The following is a 17,139-nucleotide window of genomic DNA, read 5'->3' as shown; positions in this document are numbered from 1 at the left end:
TATGTCCTAAATATGGAACCATATGTTGGTCAACAACCAGAAGGTCCATTTAGGGCAAAAAATGATCCTCAAAGTATGGTCGAGCGACTTTTTTAACCAATATCAGGAACAGGGAGGAACATTACATGTGATAATTGGTTCGCTTCCTTTCCACTTATTACAAGCTTGCTGAATCGCCATAGAACAACCTGTGTGGGAAGAGTTCGAAAGAATGAAAGGGAGCTGCCAATAGAATTTGTGGATTCCAAAAAGAGACCAGTGGGATCTAGTGTGTTTGGTTTCCAAGAAGACATTACCATTGTTTCTTAAGTACCGAAAAAGGGCAAAAATGTAATTTTAGCATCTAGTATGCATCATGATGACTCAATAGATTTATCAACAGGTGACAAAAGCAAGCCAGAAATTGTCACCTTCTATAACTCCACTAAGAGAGGTGTCGATGTGGTTGACAAACCTTGTGCTTATTATATTAATTGTTAAAATTTGTGCTGCCTATGACGTCGCAAGAAATATCAGAAGATGGCCAATGGTGATGTATGCACTACTGAATATTGCTGGAATAAACTCCCAAGTGATTTGTATCTTTAACAATCAGAAGGAAAACAGTGTCCACAGGAAGTACGTGAAGGAGTTGGCAATGGGATTAACAGATGATCACTTGAAACGTAGAGCTGCCTTTACAAATCTTCCACGTGAAGTACGAGAAAGAATACAAGAGTTTGCTGGAACATCTTTTCAACATGTTAAGGCTGATCAGTTTCAAGAGGGAACGAGAAAAAGGTGCTTTTTCTGCAAAAAGGACAGTAAAACAAATTACTTTTGTAAAATATGTAAGACATTTATATTTTTAAGTCATGCTCAGTTTTCATGCTCTGAATACAGTGCTTAAATGATCTTCTGTCTCAAACCAGTATTTAAATATTATTTTTACTTTTTTAAGGAAAACCATACACAATATTTCAATTGTTTGCTGATTTGAAAGGCTTTTGTTGATAAAATTCACATTATATTCACTTTTTTTTCAATCTTTTAAAATTAATTAAAATAGATGTTATATAACAACAAACTGCTTATTATTTTCAATTCACCCATTTCAGTATATTCTATGGATGCTGTCAAATTGCTAAAATATTAATAAATTGGTTGGAAGAGTCAGAAATAAAATTAAATACATATGGGTCTACCAGACTTGGCGCCAGCAGTGATGCTCTGAAAGAGGGCGCCACTACTGGAAGGTTAATAATCGGACATTTCTGTATAAGACAGTCTTGCGATGGTGACTAATAATTGCGAGCGAGAGCTCTTTTATGCCCGCTGCGCGCGCGGAGCTCTTTTACCTGTAAACATTGATAAAGGATGTACAGATCTTAGAACACAGCGCATCATGACGGAACGGAAGCGCTTAAAGCTTTCAAAGAAGAGTGTAAGATACAATATTTATGCTTCGAACATGGTGATGAAGTCCAGTGTTTGTTGTGTAAAAATAATATCATTTGCAAAAAAAGCAACATAAAATGGCATTATGAGACGCAACATGAAAAAAAAAATATATAGGCATTATTCAGGAGAAGAGTGAAATAAATTGATTTCGGAATTGACATCGAAGGTAAATTAATTTACATTTGGATCAGTAGATTGTATCTAGATTCCTTTTATTTCTTTATTTTAAATGCATTGTTGATGTTTTATTTGTTGCTTGTTTTTGGATATTTACTTTTATTAGAAATAATATTTTATCTTTGATTGCACTTTAACTTATACTATTACTAAGCTCAAAATACTAATTCACTTTTATTCCAATAACTGTTTTCAGGATTTTGAGCAAATATGAACTAAACATTTTGAAACTATTAGACCTAATTGCACCAAATTTTGTACAGATGATATTATTATAAATATGTTTATATAGTTTAAATTTCACAAATTTTGGCCGAAATTGTGGAAGTTTTAAAAGTCATACATATCCCCTTAAGTGATTGACCTCAAAAATTACGATGGCTCTCAATATCTTAATTCAATCAATTTGTTTTTTCGTCTTACGTGCATCTCACAAATCACTCTAAGGAAACTCATTACATAATCACGACTGGAGAGTAAGGACTACATTTTCACAATCACACAATCAATATACTCTATTTCAATCAATATTGCCATTATTATTTTTTCAACAAATACTCAAAAATACTTAGAGATCACACACGTCGAGCAGGTAGACCCTATTAGTTTCTCCTAACCAATGAAGTGAAGTATTTATATAATAAATAATTGCTTTTAACAATAATATGGCTTACATACAATTAACTTTTCCTATTTCTCTTTTTATTCCTAAAAAAACCCTTCCCTTTGCGATTTCTTTATATATGTACATGTATATTAAATAACTTAGTAATTAGCCCTATTACATAGCCAGAAATTTAGTAACGCAAGTTATTGTAATAATTGCTGCCTTTATTCGCTGCATGTGCATGTATATCCCTGTTGTCTACGTTACGACGCTACGTAGTGAATGCGCTATGCGCTCGTGATCAAGGTCGAGCTCTTCTACCATGATTGGGAGCTAATATCGTCTCATCCCTGGTATAAAACAACAATCAGAATTATGTAATTTAATATTTACTATAGTTGTAGGAGGTTTGTTACATTTTTCAGATAATGAGAATAGAATAATTATGGTTTTATTTTCGTTGATAGAAAGATAATTTGTCAAACCAATTTTTTATTAATTTAAGTCCATTATTTGAATTATTATATACCAGGTTTTTCCACCAAAAAGTAAAACTGTGTCATCTGCATAAGAATAATGAACACCATTGTATCATTGTAATGAATGATCGCTCCATATCGTATATATCTTCTACGTTTTGCTATTGCCCTTCGTACTGCAATTTAGATTTAAAATGTTCATAAATACCTGTGATCTTCTGATGCTCTTTATAACATAGGCTACATTATAATGACGTGTAATATTGTGTTGATAAATGCCCTTTAAAACTTTCGAGCACAATAAGCCTATAGGCCTACTAGACTATTGTTTCCACAAGCACAAGAACAATACGTCTCCTCCCATGTATACGTTTCCTACCTTTAGACAGAGTCATGCTTAACTAGATATATGTTACAGTTAGAAGTAAGAATATCGAGTGGCGATCGTGCCGCCATCTTTGAAACTTTTGAACCTATATCCGCCATGTATTAAGTGGTCAACAATTGGGCGTGGTTCCTATAGGATAATACGGAAAGTGACTGTATAGAATATGTTGCATCTTGAAAATCTTATTTTATATCGCATTAACCCATATATTCCAATTTACTACCATTTCTTTATTTTAACAGCTGTCAGAAAACCCATGTAGCAACAGTTTATTCCATATATATTACGTTAACATAGAAGCTTAAAGATGTGGATACAAGTGGGCGAGTGTATATAGTATGAGGCTGAAAGGGCTGTATATAACGTGTTGTATCTTGTAAATTTTATTTTATACTAGCCGTACCCGTGCGCTCCGCTGCACCTGTTAGAAATAAATATAAAGTAATTACATAATTAAAATAGGACGTTTGATCCAGGGAACAACTTTTACAACAGCGCAACATAATCTGCTTCGCTCATTACTCAATTTTTTTTGCATTGCATTTATTGCATATATATTTTATTCTATGTATTTTAACGCGATTCAATTGAGCATAGTTAAAATTTGAATTATAAAATAATGGATTGCTAAGCTAACGTATTATTACTGCATACTAAATCAATACACTCTCGTTGTTCGTTAATTCTCTGATATTAAAATGAGTGTACATAAATATTATTTTAAGAAACACAGAAAACGAATGTACAAAATAGCCTATCAAATTTTCTGTGCATAAGAAGCTATTTTAATCTTACCTGTCCTCGATTTACTCAGACATTACTGTAATAACATTATAGCATTATGTCCATCTAGAGAAACTACACTTTCCAATGGTGAAATAATAATTAATTATACAAATCGGTTAATTTAGCTTCTGATATGACTTCATACAAACACAGAAACATTCTCTGTAGGCTACGTTTAATAGCTTTCGATTGTTGATGTCCAAGGCCACTATTTCGATTGTTGTTGCCCAAGGCCCCTTATAAACGAAGTCATTTGTTCTTAATTCATTGCACCGTCTTAGATGGCGTTATTTTAATTTTAAAACTCATTTATCTCATTAAATATCAGTCCTATCAAAATTTTAAGAATAAAACTTATCGGAAATCATTTTTAAAGAAACTTTTATTATGTAACATTTTTCACAAAAATCAATAATAAGCGAGATATTTCGATTTATTTAATTCAGGCCCCCTTACAACCCCCCTTTTAAATAAACTATTTTGAATGCCATATAGCCTAAAATCTAAGTTACAACGAACTTAATTTATATTCTAATTTTCATATAAATCGGTTCAGCCATTATCGCGTGAAAAGGTAACAAACATACAGACAGACATACAAACAAAAATGTCAAAAATGCGATTTTCGGTTTCAGGGTGGTTAATTATATATGTTAACACCAATTATTTTTGGAAAAGCGAAAATTACCAGAAAAATTTCGCTTACAGATTTATTATTAGTGTAGATGAAACCCGTGTATTGCGAGACTTCTCACGTGTCTCTGGCTCCTACACTCTCTGGTCCAGCTGTCGTCTAGCATGGCTGATGTGGTATAGAACTCTAGGTCTATCTCCTTCTTCTTCCGGTCTCTTATGCTTACCAGTTCCTGGTAGGGTCCTGTGGATGGTAGCCAGTGCTGCAATCTGATATCATCTCTACGAAATATGTCTCTCTCATGAGCTCATATACAAGGCGGGATGGCGCTGCTTTTCCGACTCCTAGTATCCATTTCATAAACACAGTCTTGACTTTTTCTATTCTTATCATATCACCGATCTTGAGTTTTTACCAAATAATCTCTATTCCGTACGTTACAACTGGCGCTACTACCGTTTTGAATAGTGTCATCGATTGGTTATATTCGGAATGTTGTAGCCTATGAGGTTTTGATGGCTGCTGCTGCTCTTTCCTGAACGTGCATACCGAAAGATGTTGCTGTTGTCTGTAATGAAATTCCCAGGTATTTATATTTCCCTACAACTTGTAGCGGCTCGTCAAATAAGGTTATTCTGTCTTTGGACGCTATTTTTCCGCCCTTCCTGAATATCATTTGCACTGTCTTCTCTTTGTTCAGGCATCCAGGTCGTTTTCCTCTGCCCAGTTCTCTAGATTTTGTAGCGCCTTCTGCAAGTCCTCTTTTACTGCCGACCCTATCACCATGTCGTCTGCGTATAGAATCATTTCTGTACCACCAATAGGGATATCTTATGCGAAGTTTTACCGCTAGATGGCAGGAGCGTTCCATGCGGCGAACATGTTGTAGGGCTATGTTATGTCATATGCTACAGATGCTTACGTTTTCCCGCTTGTTGGTTTTCTGTGCGTGTCAAAATTATATTTACAATGATTTTGTATAACCTAGTAAATTTAATATAATTCAATATTTTCTTACCTCATAATTCCATTTCATTTACAATAAATAATAACGTAAACTTGTATAATATTGAGCGATTCCCCGAGATAGGTGGGGAAATCTGCAGTATGCAGAATATAGATACGAGTAAATTGAATGCCATGAACCTGAACGAGAACTCTGAGAACGAGGTGGACGAATAAAAAAATAGGAACTACCAGGATGTCGAAAGTGAATATTGCGCTCTTTAATCATTAGTACTTAAGAACCGTACGCTAAAAACAGGATATGCAACCACCAATATGCTTTTTGTTTAATAGGGAAGGGACTATCGGAATTGAATTCCTTGTATTTTTTTTTTTGTAGTTGCAGAAAGATCGAATGCAATTTTTAATAGGATGATATATAATATGATCGCAGCAGTATCACGATTAGTCGTGCGTTTTGTAGGTTAAGGACATGCAGTGTTGAATACTATGTAGGATGATTTTGAAAATTTGAAGTTAAAACATGGTTTTAATAATTAGGGTACAGTACATTAAAAACATTATTCACGAAATGGGTTTCACTAAGGATCGTTCTGGATAATAAACATCCCAGTTTATCGAGAGTTTACTGCGGGCGTAAACTTCGGAGACTCCTACAATTACTGCATATAATCTAAGCTAAGATAGCTCGCTGTCGAGGTTGCATATGTTTTTATTAATTTTTCTTTTTCCTCTTCCAAAATGAAACTGTAGTCAACAATTCCTTATTTGAAGTAGTTACTTTTATTTAATAGCTAGCACTTTCGAGGCGCAATTTTATTACTTATATTTTGTTAAGATTTAAAGCATATATTCAGAATATTTCAGGACCTGAATGAAGACAAAAAGAGTTCCCTGGTGTTTACATATAGGAACATAACAAAAATTTGCCATTTTTAGTTGTTTTTAAGAGTATTTAATATACTAATACACTACGTATATCCTCAATGTTTATATACCGAAAAACAAATGCACACGCAAAGCGCATCCCGCAAAGTACACGTGCGCTATCTGTTGGTGCTAGTTCAGGATATCCCTATAGTACCACCAAGAGCGCTGATATAGACGCCACAGTGTGTAATTTAGCGAGTCTAGCCGGCCAAAAATCATTTCTCGAAAACTAATCGCTCAATTTTCATACAATTTGGTATGTAACTTCAATTATTGAAGTAGATAAGTTTTCAATAATGAAAATGAATATAACAACTATTTTTACTGAAAATAAAATTGGTAATATTGTAAAAAAACGATTTGAGTGAAAAAATAAATTAATGTTCATAATGTGGAATGCGCTTAAAATTGAAAGCGTAAGACGAAGGAATATTGCTACATATCTTATTCGTTCAGACGTCAGATGCATCCCCATCAGAATCTGTATCCTCACTGCTAGTCTCTCCTTCGGCAGCACCGAGTAATAGAGACTCGGAGAAAACAGCAGCACTACTATTGAAATCGACAGTGATTTTCTCTTTTTAATTTCTTTAAGCTGATGAAAGAAATAAGTAGCCTGAGTAAAAGATCGGTATTTGTGTCTTTCTTGATGTTTTTCTTGCGAAGACTTCTCTGAAAAGTCTAATATAGCATTTGTTCCTCGTTTCCTGGGCTTCCTCAGATAGTTTGCCAGTAGGTATAATAGTGTCCTGTGACCTTTGTCCATGAGCCAAGAATCTGTAAAGGGTTATAGGCATATAATATTGTATAATATAATTCCCTTGTCTCCCTTGCATACATGAAGTGCCCGTTCATCTGTATTGCAAAACCTCAAGAAAAAGGTTTCTGATAGAGTCTAAACGACTTATTAAATTTCCATCTATTCCCGATATAAATGTGAAAGTGGAAACCTCCCTGAAAAATCTTCTTGCATCATTTTTATTGCGACTGCTTTGTTTTATCACGCCAACAAGTAGTCCCCTTTCCAGCCTGAACCTATCCTATCTTCAGTGTTTCGCAATAAATAAAACGGTGGATCTAAATTAACTGTTACAAGATTTTGAATTTCCCTTAATTATTTATATTGATTAATCAAAGCGAGATCCTTATTAGGTGACAATTGTTGGTCGTTCCTGCAAAATCAATTTTCACGTTTTTTTCTCGATTTTGTCGCACGTTGAAGTGATGCAAATAAAAGCTCTCTTACAATAATGGCCGCATCTCTTTTCCTAGAAGTTCTGAAACTCATATGGGCAGCAGAAAGCTTTTCTTCTGGTGATCTTTCTTTAAAAAGTGGACTAATTTTTTTTTCCGTTTTGATCTTTCGCTCAGGTCTCCGAAACGTTTACGTGGACGTCCCCGAATGCTTGTACGGGCAGACTCAAATTGGAATTGTTTTGTAGTAGATTTCAAAGTATTATATATTTTATTCTCAGACTTTGCATCTTGGTTCAAACATAGCACATTATATTTTAAGAAAATTTTCTCATTCATGCTGTATTTTTCCCACCGTAATCGAATTTTCGAGCATATAAATTTGATTAATTTTTTTATTGATTGTAAAATGTCTTCAGAGTAATCTTTGAGACCAAAATGTTCAATTATATTTGAGAATTTCACTTTTTTCTCGCTCTTGTTCCATACCTGGAAAACAGCTCTCCGGATTACGGAGCGCATGGTGTCTGAAAATAATTAATAGTTTTCTGTCTGCATCTGGTTGCAGAAAAAAATCACGACGTCTTGCTCAGAAAAGCATAATGAATATCTCCACAAAATTTTAGGGAGGTGATAGAGGGCTACACCTTTTAAAATTCAACTCAAAGTAATGTAATAAGGTAGAACTTCGACTCTCTGCACATGTTTATTCAGACACTTATTCTAGACAATAAGATAATAATTTTTAGCAAAAGAATTAGTTTATTTGTAAGTATATACCTTCTTATAATATATCCACACTGTATATTAAAGAAAAATATTATATTAACTTCCTCACTTTGCATCATCGAAATACAAACTGCGCGCCTGCCTCTGCAGCGTAAATGATCTTATCGCAGACATGCAACTTTCGCTCTGTTGTGAGGGTCCCCTAACAGATGTAAGCATCTGTCTACACTTGGATAGTATACTTTGGAGTGTTATAAACACGTCTATATAAGAATTTAGAATTAAAGATGGGGTGTGAAAATTGATTTTTGGCCGGCTAGCTGCTTGAAATTACACACTGTGGACGTGAACGGCACTCTATATTCTTACTTCTAGCTCGTTGGTTATACTACTGGTAGCTACTTGTGCAATATATCTGCAAAGGATTGGTTGGGAGAGGGGGTGTGTATTCCTTGCCTGCCTCTGCAACGTCACTTGGTAACAGGCATCGCGATGATATTTCTGCCGACGCACAGTGGTCTAAAATCCATATTTAGGAGGACAAATGGAGAAAAATGACATGTAAAAAAATGAAATTAAACCCTTAAATTATTTTTCCTATATAACACTGAATTGATAATCTTAATCAGCGGAGGTGGCTGCATAGCGAGATAAGAAGCCGGTAACATGCCACATTTCGCCACCCAGCATTCTTACTCAGCAAGCGCCGCGAGTCTGCAGTTTTCCTTGAGCTGTAACTCTGTTGTAAGTGGTCGATTCCATTCATATTTGGTATCAACATGTCAAGTAGTTCTTTAGGTATGTAGCACTGTTTGTTTGTGTTACATTTAATGTTATTATAGCATGTCAAATTAGCATGAATGGACACGGGACAAAATATAAATATAACCATTGAGTGCAGAATTTGCTAAGAGAAAGAAAAAAAAACCCTTTGGTTCGACCAAAAATGATTTTTTTTCACTTCCTCCACTATTTTACCTCTATTTTAAATCTAGTCTTAAGCTGCGCAGATTTGCGGAAGTAATAATTTATGAGCACTATTCTTTCGAGGTGCAGTAGTGCAATTTTTCTCTGTTGCAATTATTTCAATATCTGTGAATTAATTCAATATATCGATGACTTCAAAGGTAGGTGAATTTGTTAAAATTGATAGGATTACATTATTTAAAACGTGCAGATGGTAATTATTAACCACTGATACTTCAGGAAGCAGCAATTTTTGATAAAATATAATACAACAATTAGGCTAATACTTAATGACTTATGAACGCAGGACAAAAAAGTCTTACGATTTCCATTCATAACTATTATTTTATTTTTTTATTTCTTCCTGTAACCACTACAGGTTGCCATTGACAAAGAGTACCAATACAATAAATAGAGTAAATGTCTTGAGGCTTAGTGATACATTGTTGTTAGAGTGAAAAATAACAATTTGAATTAGATTGAAACACATGATATTAAACGAAGTAACGTCAATTAAAGTCATGGTCCATATATATGATGTCTGAAAATAGCTATTGATCCTTTGAGTGGTGCAGTTGTTAGATTTCTTTAAATATCTTTATGCAGGCAAAAAAATTTACAGAAGTCGACTAGGAACCGGGGTATGGTCCCACGGGCTCCTATCATTAGTCCCGTGATGACGATGGATTCCAGATGGTATTTGTCCTTATAAAAACTGATGGAAGGTTCATATATATACCTTTTTTCCTCTTGTACTTCTTCTGGCTGGTGTTCATGCGATTCGAATCTCACAGTAGGATCTATAATGTAACCTTCAAGAGAGGGGGGTTTAAATGCAATTATGTCGATTCTTCGATTACTGCCCTCACTGGGTATGCCGTGTACTTCTTCATATATTGAATAACCTTTGTTCTTCAAGGCAGTTACTATTGTAGATCTTGCTATAAGATGCCGCGTATTTCGTAGAAGTTCACCGTGTGGACAGACCCCCAGGAGATGGGCAAGGGTTTCAACCTCCCTGTCGCAACGTCGACAGAGGCTACTGCCCGAAGTCCTGCCAGGTACACTACGCACAGCTGATACGTTCGCATTCATCTTGATCGCTTCCCTCCACTCACTACAGGAAAGACCCTTATGATTCCGGATCGACTTATTGGCAGGGGTATATTGTTGGTATAAGAGCACGCTTTTGCCTTTATGTTTTTTCTGGCTCCAGTTCTCAAAAGCTTTTTCTCTTAATACTTGCCGTACCTTTCGCATATCTACAGTGTTGTATTTGTCTAAAATATTTGCTGATTCGTTGATACTGAGTGCTGTGAGACTGGAAGTAATTTCTTGGGATAATTGCCTTGTAGCATGTAGGAAGGAATTATTGGATTTAAGCAATATCTTACATGCATTTATATGCTGAACGAAATAAACCTAATCCCTTGAATTTTGTATCTGTATACACCATATCTGTAGGAAGGTCATTAGGCAGTTGCAGTATTACTTTCAGCACACCCCTTATCATAATATCTGCATCCACTATAAATTTATTAGAAATTTTTTTTGGAGGCACTGTCTGATATGGATATATTACACTAGGACATATTGAGGCGTTAATGATGTATTTTTGATCCGCTTGTAAGTATGGTGAAGAAATAAGCAATTCTAAATTGAAATAACAAGTTTCATCAAAATCCCAGGAAGTCAGAATCAGTGCGTTGATTTGACATGAAATGACTCAGTTTTCATATGGTAGGAATAAATATTTGTAAAGATTGAAATTCTTGAAGAACATTGTTACTGAGTCGAGTATAATTTTGTGTAGACGTAAATAAAGAGGAGAGGAGGCAGCGTGATCTGGAACAGATGCCTAAAAGGGAACGCACCAAGGACGAAAAAGATCGTCAGGATAAGCAAGATTTTGACAAAGAGAGGGGGGGGGGCAAAGCAAAACTATAGAATCCCCATATAACGGGGTTACGAGGGATACAATTTATCTCATAGTTTGACCGTGGTACAATACATTGGAATATGATTACTAGCCTATATTTTCGAGAGCGTGTTTCTTACAGTGTTACATCCACAACCGCAATGTTTCGGACCGAGTTGTATAGGGCTTGAACTGTAGGTCTAATACAAATTATAATAGGGCATAACTTAAAACAATCTCCCTCTTTTTCTCTCTCGTATAGAAACGCATACACATGAATAAAACTACGTAACAGTGCTAACAGGAACTTTTTATATGAAGTTTACCTTCCTGAAGATATCAGATGAAATGTAAACTCTAATTATTTTATTTAATCTCGTCTTTAGGTTTACTCATTATACCGGGATCACTTTTACTTTTTTCTGCATTGTTGTGCAGTATGTTATTCATATTTCTCCAAGTGGCGGCCTGAACACCTGCAGACATCTAACACATGAGTACAGGCTGTTACAAAAGAAACATTACACTGCTTCCATTTCTCAAATGAGGTACAGAAATTCTTATACTTACTGGCTTTTAAGGAACCCGGAGATTCATTGCCGCCCTCACATAAGCACGCCATTGGTCCCTATCCTGAGCAAGATTAATCCAGTCTCTATTATCATATCACACATCCCTCAAATCCAGTTTAATATTATCTTCCCATCTACGTCTCGGCCTCCCCAAAGGTCTTTTTCCCTCCGGCCTCCCAACTAACACTCTATATGCATTTCTGGATTCGCCCATACGTGCTACACGGCCTGCCCATCTCAAACGTCTGGATTTAATGATCCTAATTATGTCAGGTGAAGAATACAATGCGTGCAGTTCTGTGTTGTGTAACTTTCTCCATTCTCCTGTAACTTCATCCCTTTTAGCCCCAAATATTTTCCTAAGTACCTTATTCTCAAACACCCTTAACCTATGTTCCTCTCTCAAAGTGAGAGTCCAAGTTTCATAACCATAAAGAACAACCGGTAATATAACTGTTTTATAAATTCTAACTTTCAGATTTTTTGACAGCAGACTGGATGATAAAATCTTCTCAACCGAATAATAACAGGCATTTCCCTTATTTATTCTGTGTTTAATTTCCTCCCGAGTATCATTTATATTTGTTACTGTTGTTCCAAGATATTTGAACTTCGCCACCTCTTCAAAAGATAAATTTCCAATTTTTATATTTCCATTTCGTACAATATTTTCGTCACGAGACATAATCATATACTTTGTCTTTTCGGGATTTACTTCCAAACCTATCCCTTTACTTGCTTCAAGTAAAATTTCCGTGTTTTCCCTAATCGTTTGTGGATTTTCTCCTAACATATTCACGTCATCCGCATAAACAAGCAGCTGATGTAACCCGTTCAATTCCAAACCCTCTCTGTTATCCTGGACTTTCCTAATGGCATACTCTAGAGCAAAGTTAAAAAGTAAAGGTGATAGTGCATCTCCTTGCTTTAGCCCACAGTGATTTGGAAACGCATCCGACAGAAACTGACCTATACGAACTCTGCGGTACGTTTCACTGAGACACATTTTAGTTAATCGAACTAATTTCTTGGGAATACCAAATTCAATAAGAATATCATATAAAACTTCTCTTTTAACCCAGTCATATGCCTTTTTGAAATCTATGAATAACTGATCACTGTATCCTTATAATCCCATTTTTTCTCCATTATCTGTCGAATACAAAATATCTGGTCAATAGTTGATCTATTACGCCTAAAACCACACTGATGATCCCCAATAATTTCATCTACATATGGAGTTAATCTTCTCAAAAGGATATTCGACAAAATTTTGTACATCAACAAAAGTGATATTCCTCGAAAGTTACTACAGTTAGTCTTGTCCCCCTTCTTAAAGATATGTACGATTATGGACTCTTTCCATTGTTCTGGTACAATTTCCTTTTCCCTAATAGCAAGTACAAGCTTGTAAATTTCATTAGATAATGCGCTTCCACCCTCTTGTATTAATTCTGCAGGAATTTGATCGATACCTGGAGACTTATAATTTTTCAGATTTTCTATCGCAATTTCGACTTCAGGAAATGTGGGTTCGGGTATAAATGGCTCAGCAGTTTGTATTTAAATTTGGTCCCGATCATTTCTATTTGGCCTATGTATATTTAGTAGTTGAATAATAATAATAATAATAATAATAATAATAATAATAATAATAATAATAATAATAACACTTAATCGCAGTGTGATGTGACAATTACAAAGTGTCTGAAATTGGTATATATTATATTTCATGACCCAAAACGAAGTGTAAATCGCATTTATTGTATTTATTACCTTCTGTGAATGTAAACACAAGCTGAAGCCACGAGATTCACTTACACAGAAATTACAAACACAGTCAACACAGATCTCGTTGGCTATAGTTCGACCTTTTTTCACTAGGAACAGTGATCGCAATGGCTATTTTTCTTGAAAGTGTCGAGATCTCCCAAATATCGAGATCCCTCAAAATAACCCTGCTCATAATTTTCGCGTCATCACTTGTAACTTTTATAAGGTTAGTAGATTAAGGTTAAGGTAGACTACACAGGTTGTTTGTCACGTTTCAGACCACTCCGCCCTGGAGAGAAAGGTTGGGTGGCTTGGGCACGTGTACCAGAACCTACTGATATGAACTACTTAGTGCGTCCTAAATGGGAAAATGAGACACATTAGCACGGTAAGTGTGTCATGATTGGCAGCAATTCTGTTGTGTTAAATAGAATGGTTCTTATAAGAAATTCGGGAAAAATTCTGTGTTGTTTGAGTAAATGGAGATGAGTCTTAAAAATGAGTTTGGCGATAAATGAAAATTAAACTTGGAACCCTTATTGCAAATAATTTTCTACACAAATAAACACATCAACTGCTAGTATTCTTTTGATTATTGCATACTCACTTGTATAATTTAACTCGTGTGTTCATCTGGAGAACAAAATTTCATCTGCACAAAAAATTACTTATTCCCCTTTACCCAAACACCACGGAATTATGATTTTTAATTTCTCTTCACAATAATAGTTTAAATTGTGATTTACATTGTTTCACTTACACTAATGAAAGAGAATATCTATAATTTTGTAATTTCATATCAAAATTTTGCGATATTGCGTATTTTTTTACGTTGCATGTTATAATTCTGTGATTCCAAGGCGAATGTTGTCATATCAATTTTTAGCGAAAAAAATATTTTGTAATACGTTGTGCATCCTAAAGGTATCTTTATTGTGACAAAAGATGATATGCATATCTGTGGTATTTTTCTCTCTAACCTATTATTTTGTAACTGATTATTATGATTTTATACAGTCGTTCAAACCTTAAAAGCGTAGGTCCTGTAAAACTGCAATAAATGACTTATCACATTTTGTGTTGAAGCCATAGATTTATCGCAAATGCTGTATGTTGTTGTCGAATGAAAATTAAAATTGATTTGCATCATTCTTTCTCTAGTTTGAGTTACGCCTTTCTTAGTAGGTACCCGTCGTGGAACACAAATCCACAATCCCAGATATCCGATATATGCAGAACCCATATGTATGTTTAACAATTTAAGTTGTATACCAGAGGTCTGCATCGGACGTTTTCGCTCGAGCGCCAAGTAGTTCATAGCATAATACGATAGGTAGCGCACATGCATGATGGGTAAAATTGTCACGAGCGATAAATTCTCGAACGGTATAAGCCGAGCGTTAGACATTCGTTCTTGTTACAGTGATGAACTGTGTAGTAACATCATAGATGTTTATCATTTCAAAACTTTGCAGTGATTAACTAACCTCTCCATAGTATAACTACAAAACTTGCTTTAAAATGTAATATAAATGTTGTAGGTAAAAGTTTTTTTTTTTTTTTTTTTTTTTTTTTTTTTTTTTTTTTTTTTTTTTTTTTTCCCCACACAGTAGTGATTTTGTTTTTGCCACATCTGATAGATGTTATTGGATGTAAATGTAATCATTACAAACGGAGAACACAATCACGATAATGCAAGAACTGTATCAGTTTTCTAGTAATAATAATAATAATAATAATAATAATAATAATAATAATAATAATAATAATAATCTCTAATAATTAGTGTATCAATCTTTGCGTCTGTAATAGTTGTGCAGCATGATTATTCGTTTTATTATATTTTCTGTGACGTTATCTCTGTACTAATATTGTTATTAATCTACTGCTATAACAATAATATTTTGTAAAACGTTTCTACATTGTCGCAGTATATAAGCGGAACACTATGTATGGACCTATCATATTATATATGTGGTAAATCAAATATTGAATAATTATTAATTAGCAATAATAACTGTATATCGAAGTTTTTCATACTATTTTATTTATAACTTCATGTTCCTATTTTAGTACGTTCCATTGACTGTTCCATTAAACGTTTGTCATAAAGGCAGAAAATAAAGCCTTATTTTTACCGTGTGAGCAAAACATATGTGTATCTTATCTGTCACCTTCCATACAAGATAAGACATGTCGGTGAGATGACTTTGTACTGTGCTTCTATTTATTACGAGCGTATCACGACCGATCGTATCTCACTCGAGGGTGCGACACTCGACCGAGTTCAAGCGAGCGATTTAACTCCAATGCAGCACTCTGGTGTATACATTATTCAGTTACTACATTACAGTTTAGCAAATACCGTACACTGTTTTCAATATTTTCACCAATGCCGGCAAATTAATTTGTTATCTCAGTTTGCTAAAACTCGGTTAATAACATGGTCTGGGATAACACTCAACTCTGTGGTCACCATACCTTTTATCGTCTTAGATTTCTAAAACGTAAATTTTGTTTCAATTCACTTTGATCCTTAAAATTCTCATTTTGGAACCAACACCATCTGTTTGGTACTGCTCGAAAGAAGACGTCTTGGAAGAAAAACTGACTGTTCTTCATTATAGTAAAAGCACAGTCTAGGGCGCCTTTCAGAATAAGAAGGCATATAAGGAGGACCTAGTTCAGGCCGGTCTATCTCGACTAGGCAATAGCAGTGAAGGAGTGTTGCCTACTGTCTTCGCGCTACGAGTTGGCGCGGGGAGTAGATAGGCGGGACGGGGGAAATTTACGCTAAACTCTGACCTGTAAACTTCGTCCACTTACTTGGCTACACGGCAACGGAGTCAGACATAAATGATTCCGCATCTTCGGTGCTGTCGCTATGACTATCATTATCACATTTTTCAAAATTTCTGGAGTATGATCTGTCCATGATAATCGTCTGTTTATGTTCCAGCCGTGTATATTAATTCGAATCTCCCAACAAAGCCATTAGCCCCACCGCCCCCATCCTGATGAACAACAATGAGTGTTCTGGACACATTTACGGTAAAACTCCCGTAACATTTTTATCGTGCCAGAACTTGGGAAACGTTAAATTGGTAGGCCTATCTATCCGCATTTCGTCCAGATATAAAATCGGTTTTTCCACTTTCCTAAGCTTTCTTATTTGCTTTAAATATCTTCACGTATTCTAATTTACAGTGTTTTCCTCAATTTTTTTTTTTTGCTGCACACTTCTTCCACTTGAAATCCTTTTTCTTCAGTATTCGTCTTAATTTTGTCTTTCATTTCAAATCAATTTTCTCTTGTAAAAGGTTAGACGTTTGTTGCAGCTTGGTACTATTTTTTTACTTGTTATTTAACGACACTGTAATAACTACTAGCTTCTTCAGTGTCGATTGAATTGATGATGGCGAGATGGTATTTGGCGAAATGAAACCAAGGATTCGCCATAGATTACCTGACATTCGCCTTCCGCTTGGGAAAACCTCGGAAAAACCCAACCAGGTAGTCAGCGCAAACGGGAATCGAACTCACTCCCGAGCACAACTGCAGATCAGCAGGAAAACGCGCT

At 35.1% G+C, this 17,139-nt stretch overlaps 1 long non-coding RNA gene across 1 annotated transcript in view; it reads left to right on the top strand.

Moving 5' to 3' along the window:
• The window catches only part of LOC138710005 (uncharacterized), a 45,258-nt gene extending 30,649 nt beyond the window's left edge, over positions 1 to 14,609 (top strand). The window contains exon 4 of the long non-coding RNA XR_011335009.1: positions 13,838 to 14,609. This is a non-coding gene — a long non-coding RNA (uncharacterized lncRNA). The remainder of the gene's footprint in view (positions 1 to 13,837) is intronic.
• Positions 14,610 to 17,139: the final 2,530 nt, after the last annotated feature.

This window comes from Periplaneta americana, chromosome 12, assembly GCF_040183065.1.
Source record: "Periplaneta americana isolate PAMFEO1 chromosome 12, P.americana_PAMFEO1_priV1, whole genome shotgun sequence".
Lineage (NCBI taxonomy): Eukaryota > Metazoa > Arthropoda > Insecta > Blattodea > Blattidae > Periplaneta > Periplaneta americana.
Note: the sequence above shows the minus strand (reverse complement) of the source record. Positions and strands in the feature narration are given on the sequence as shown.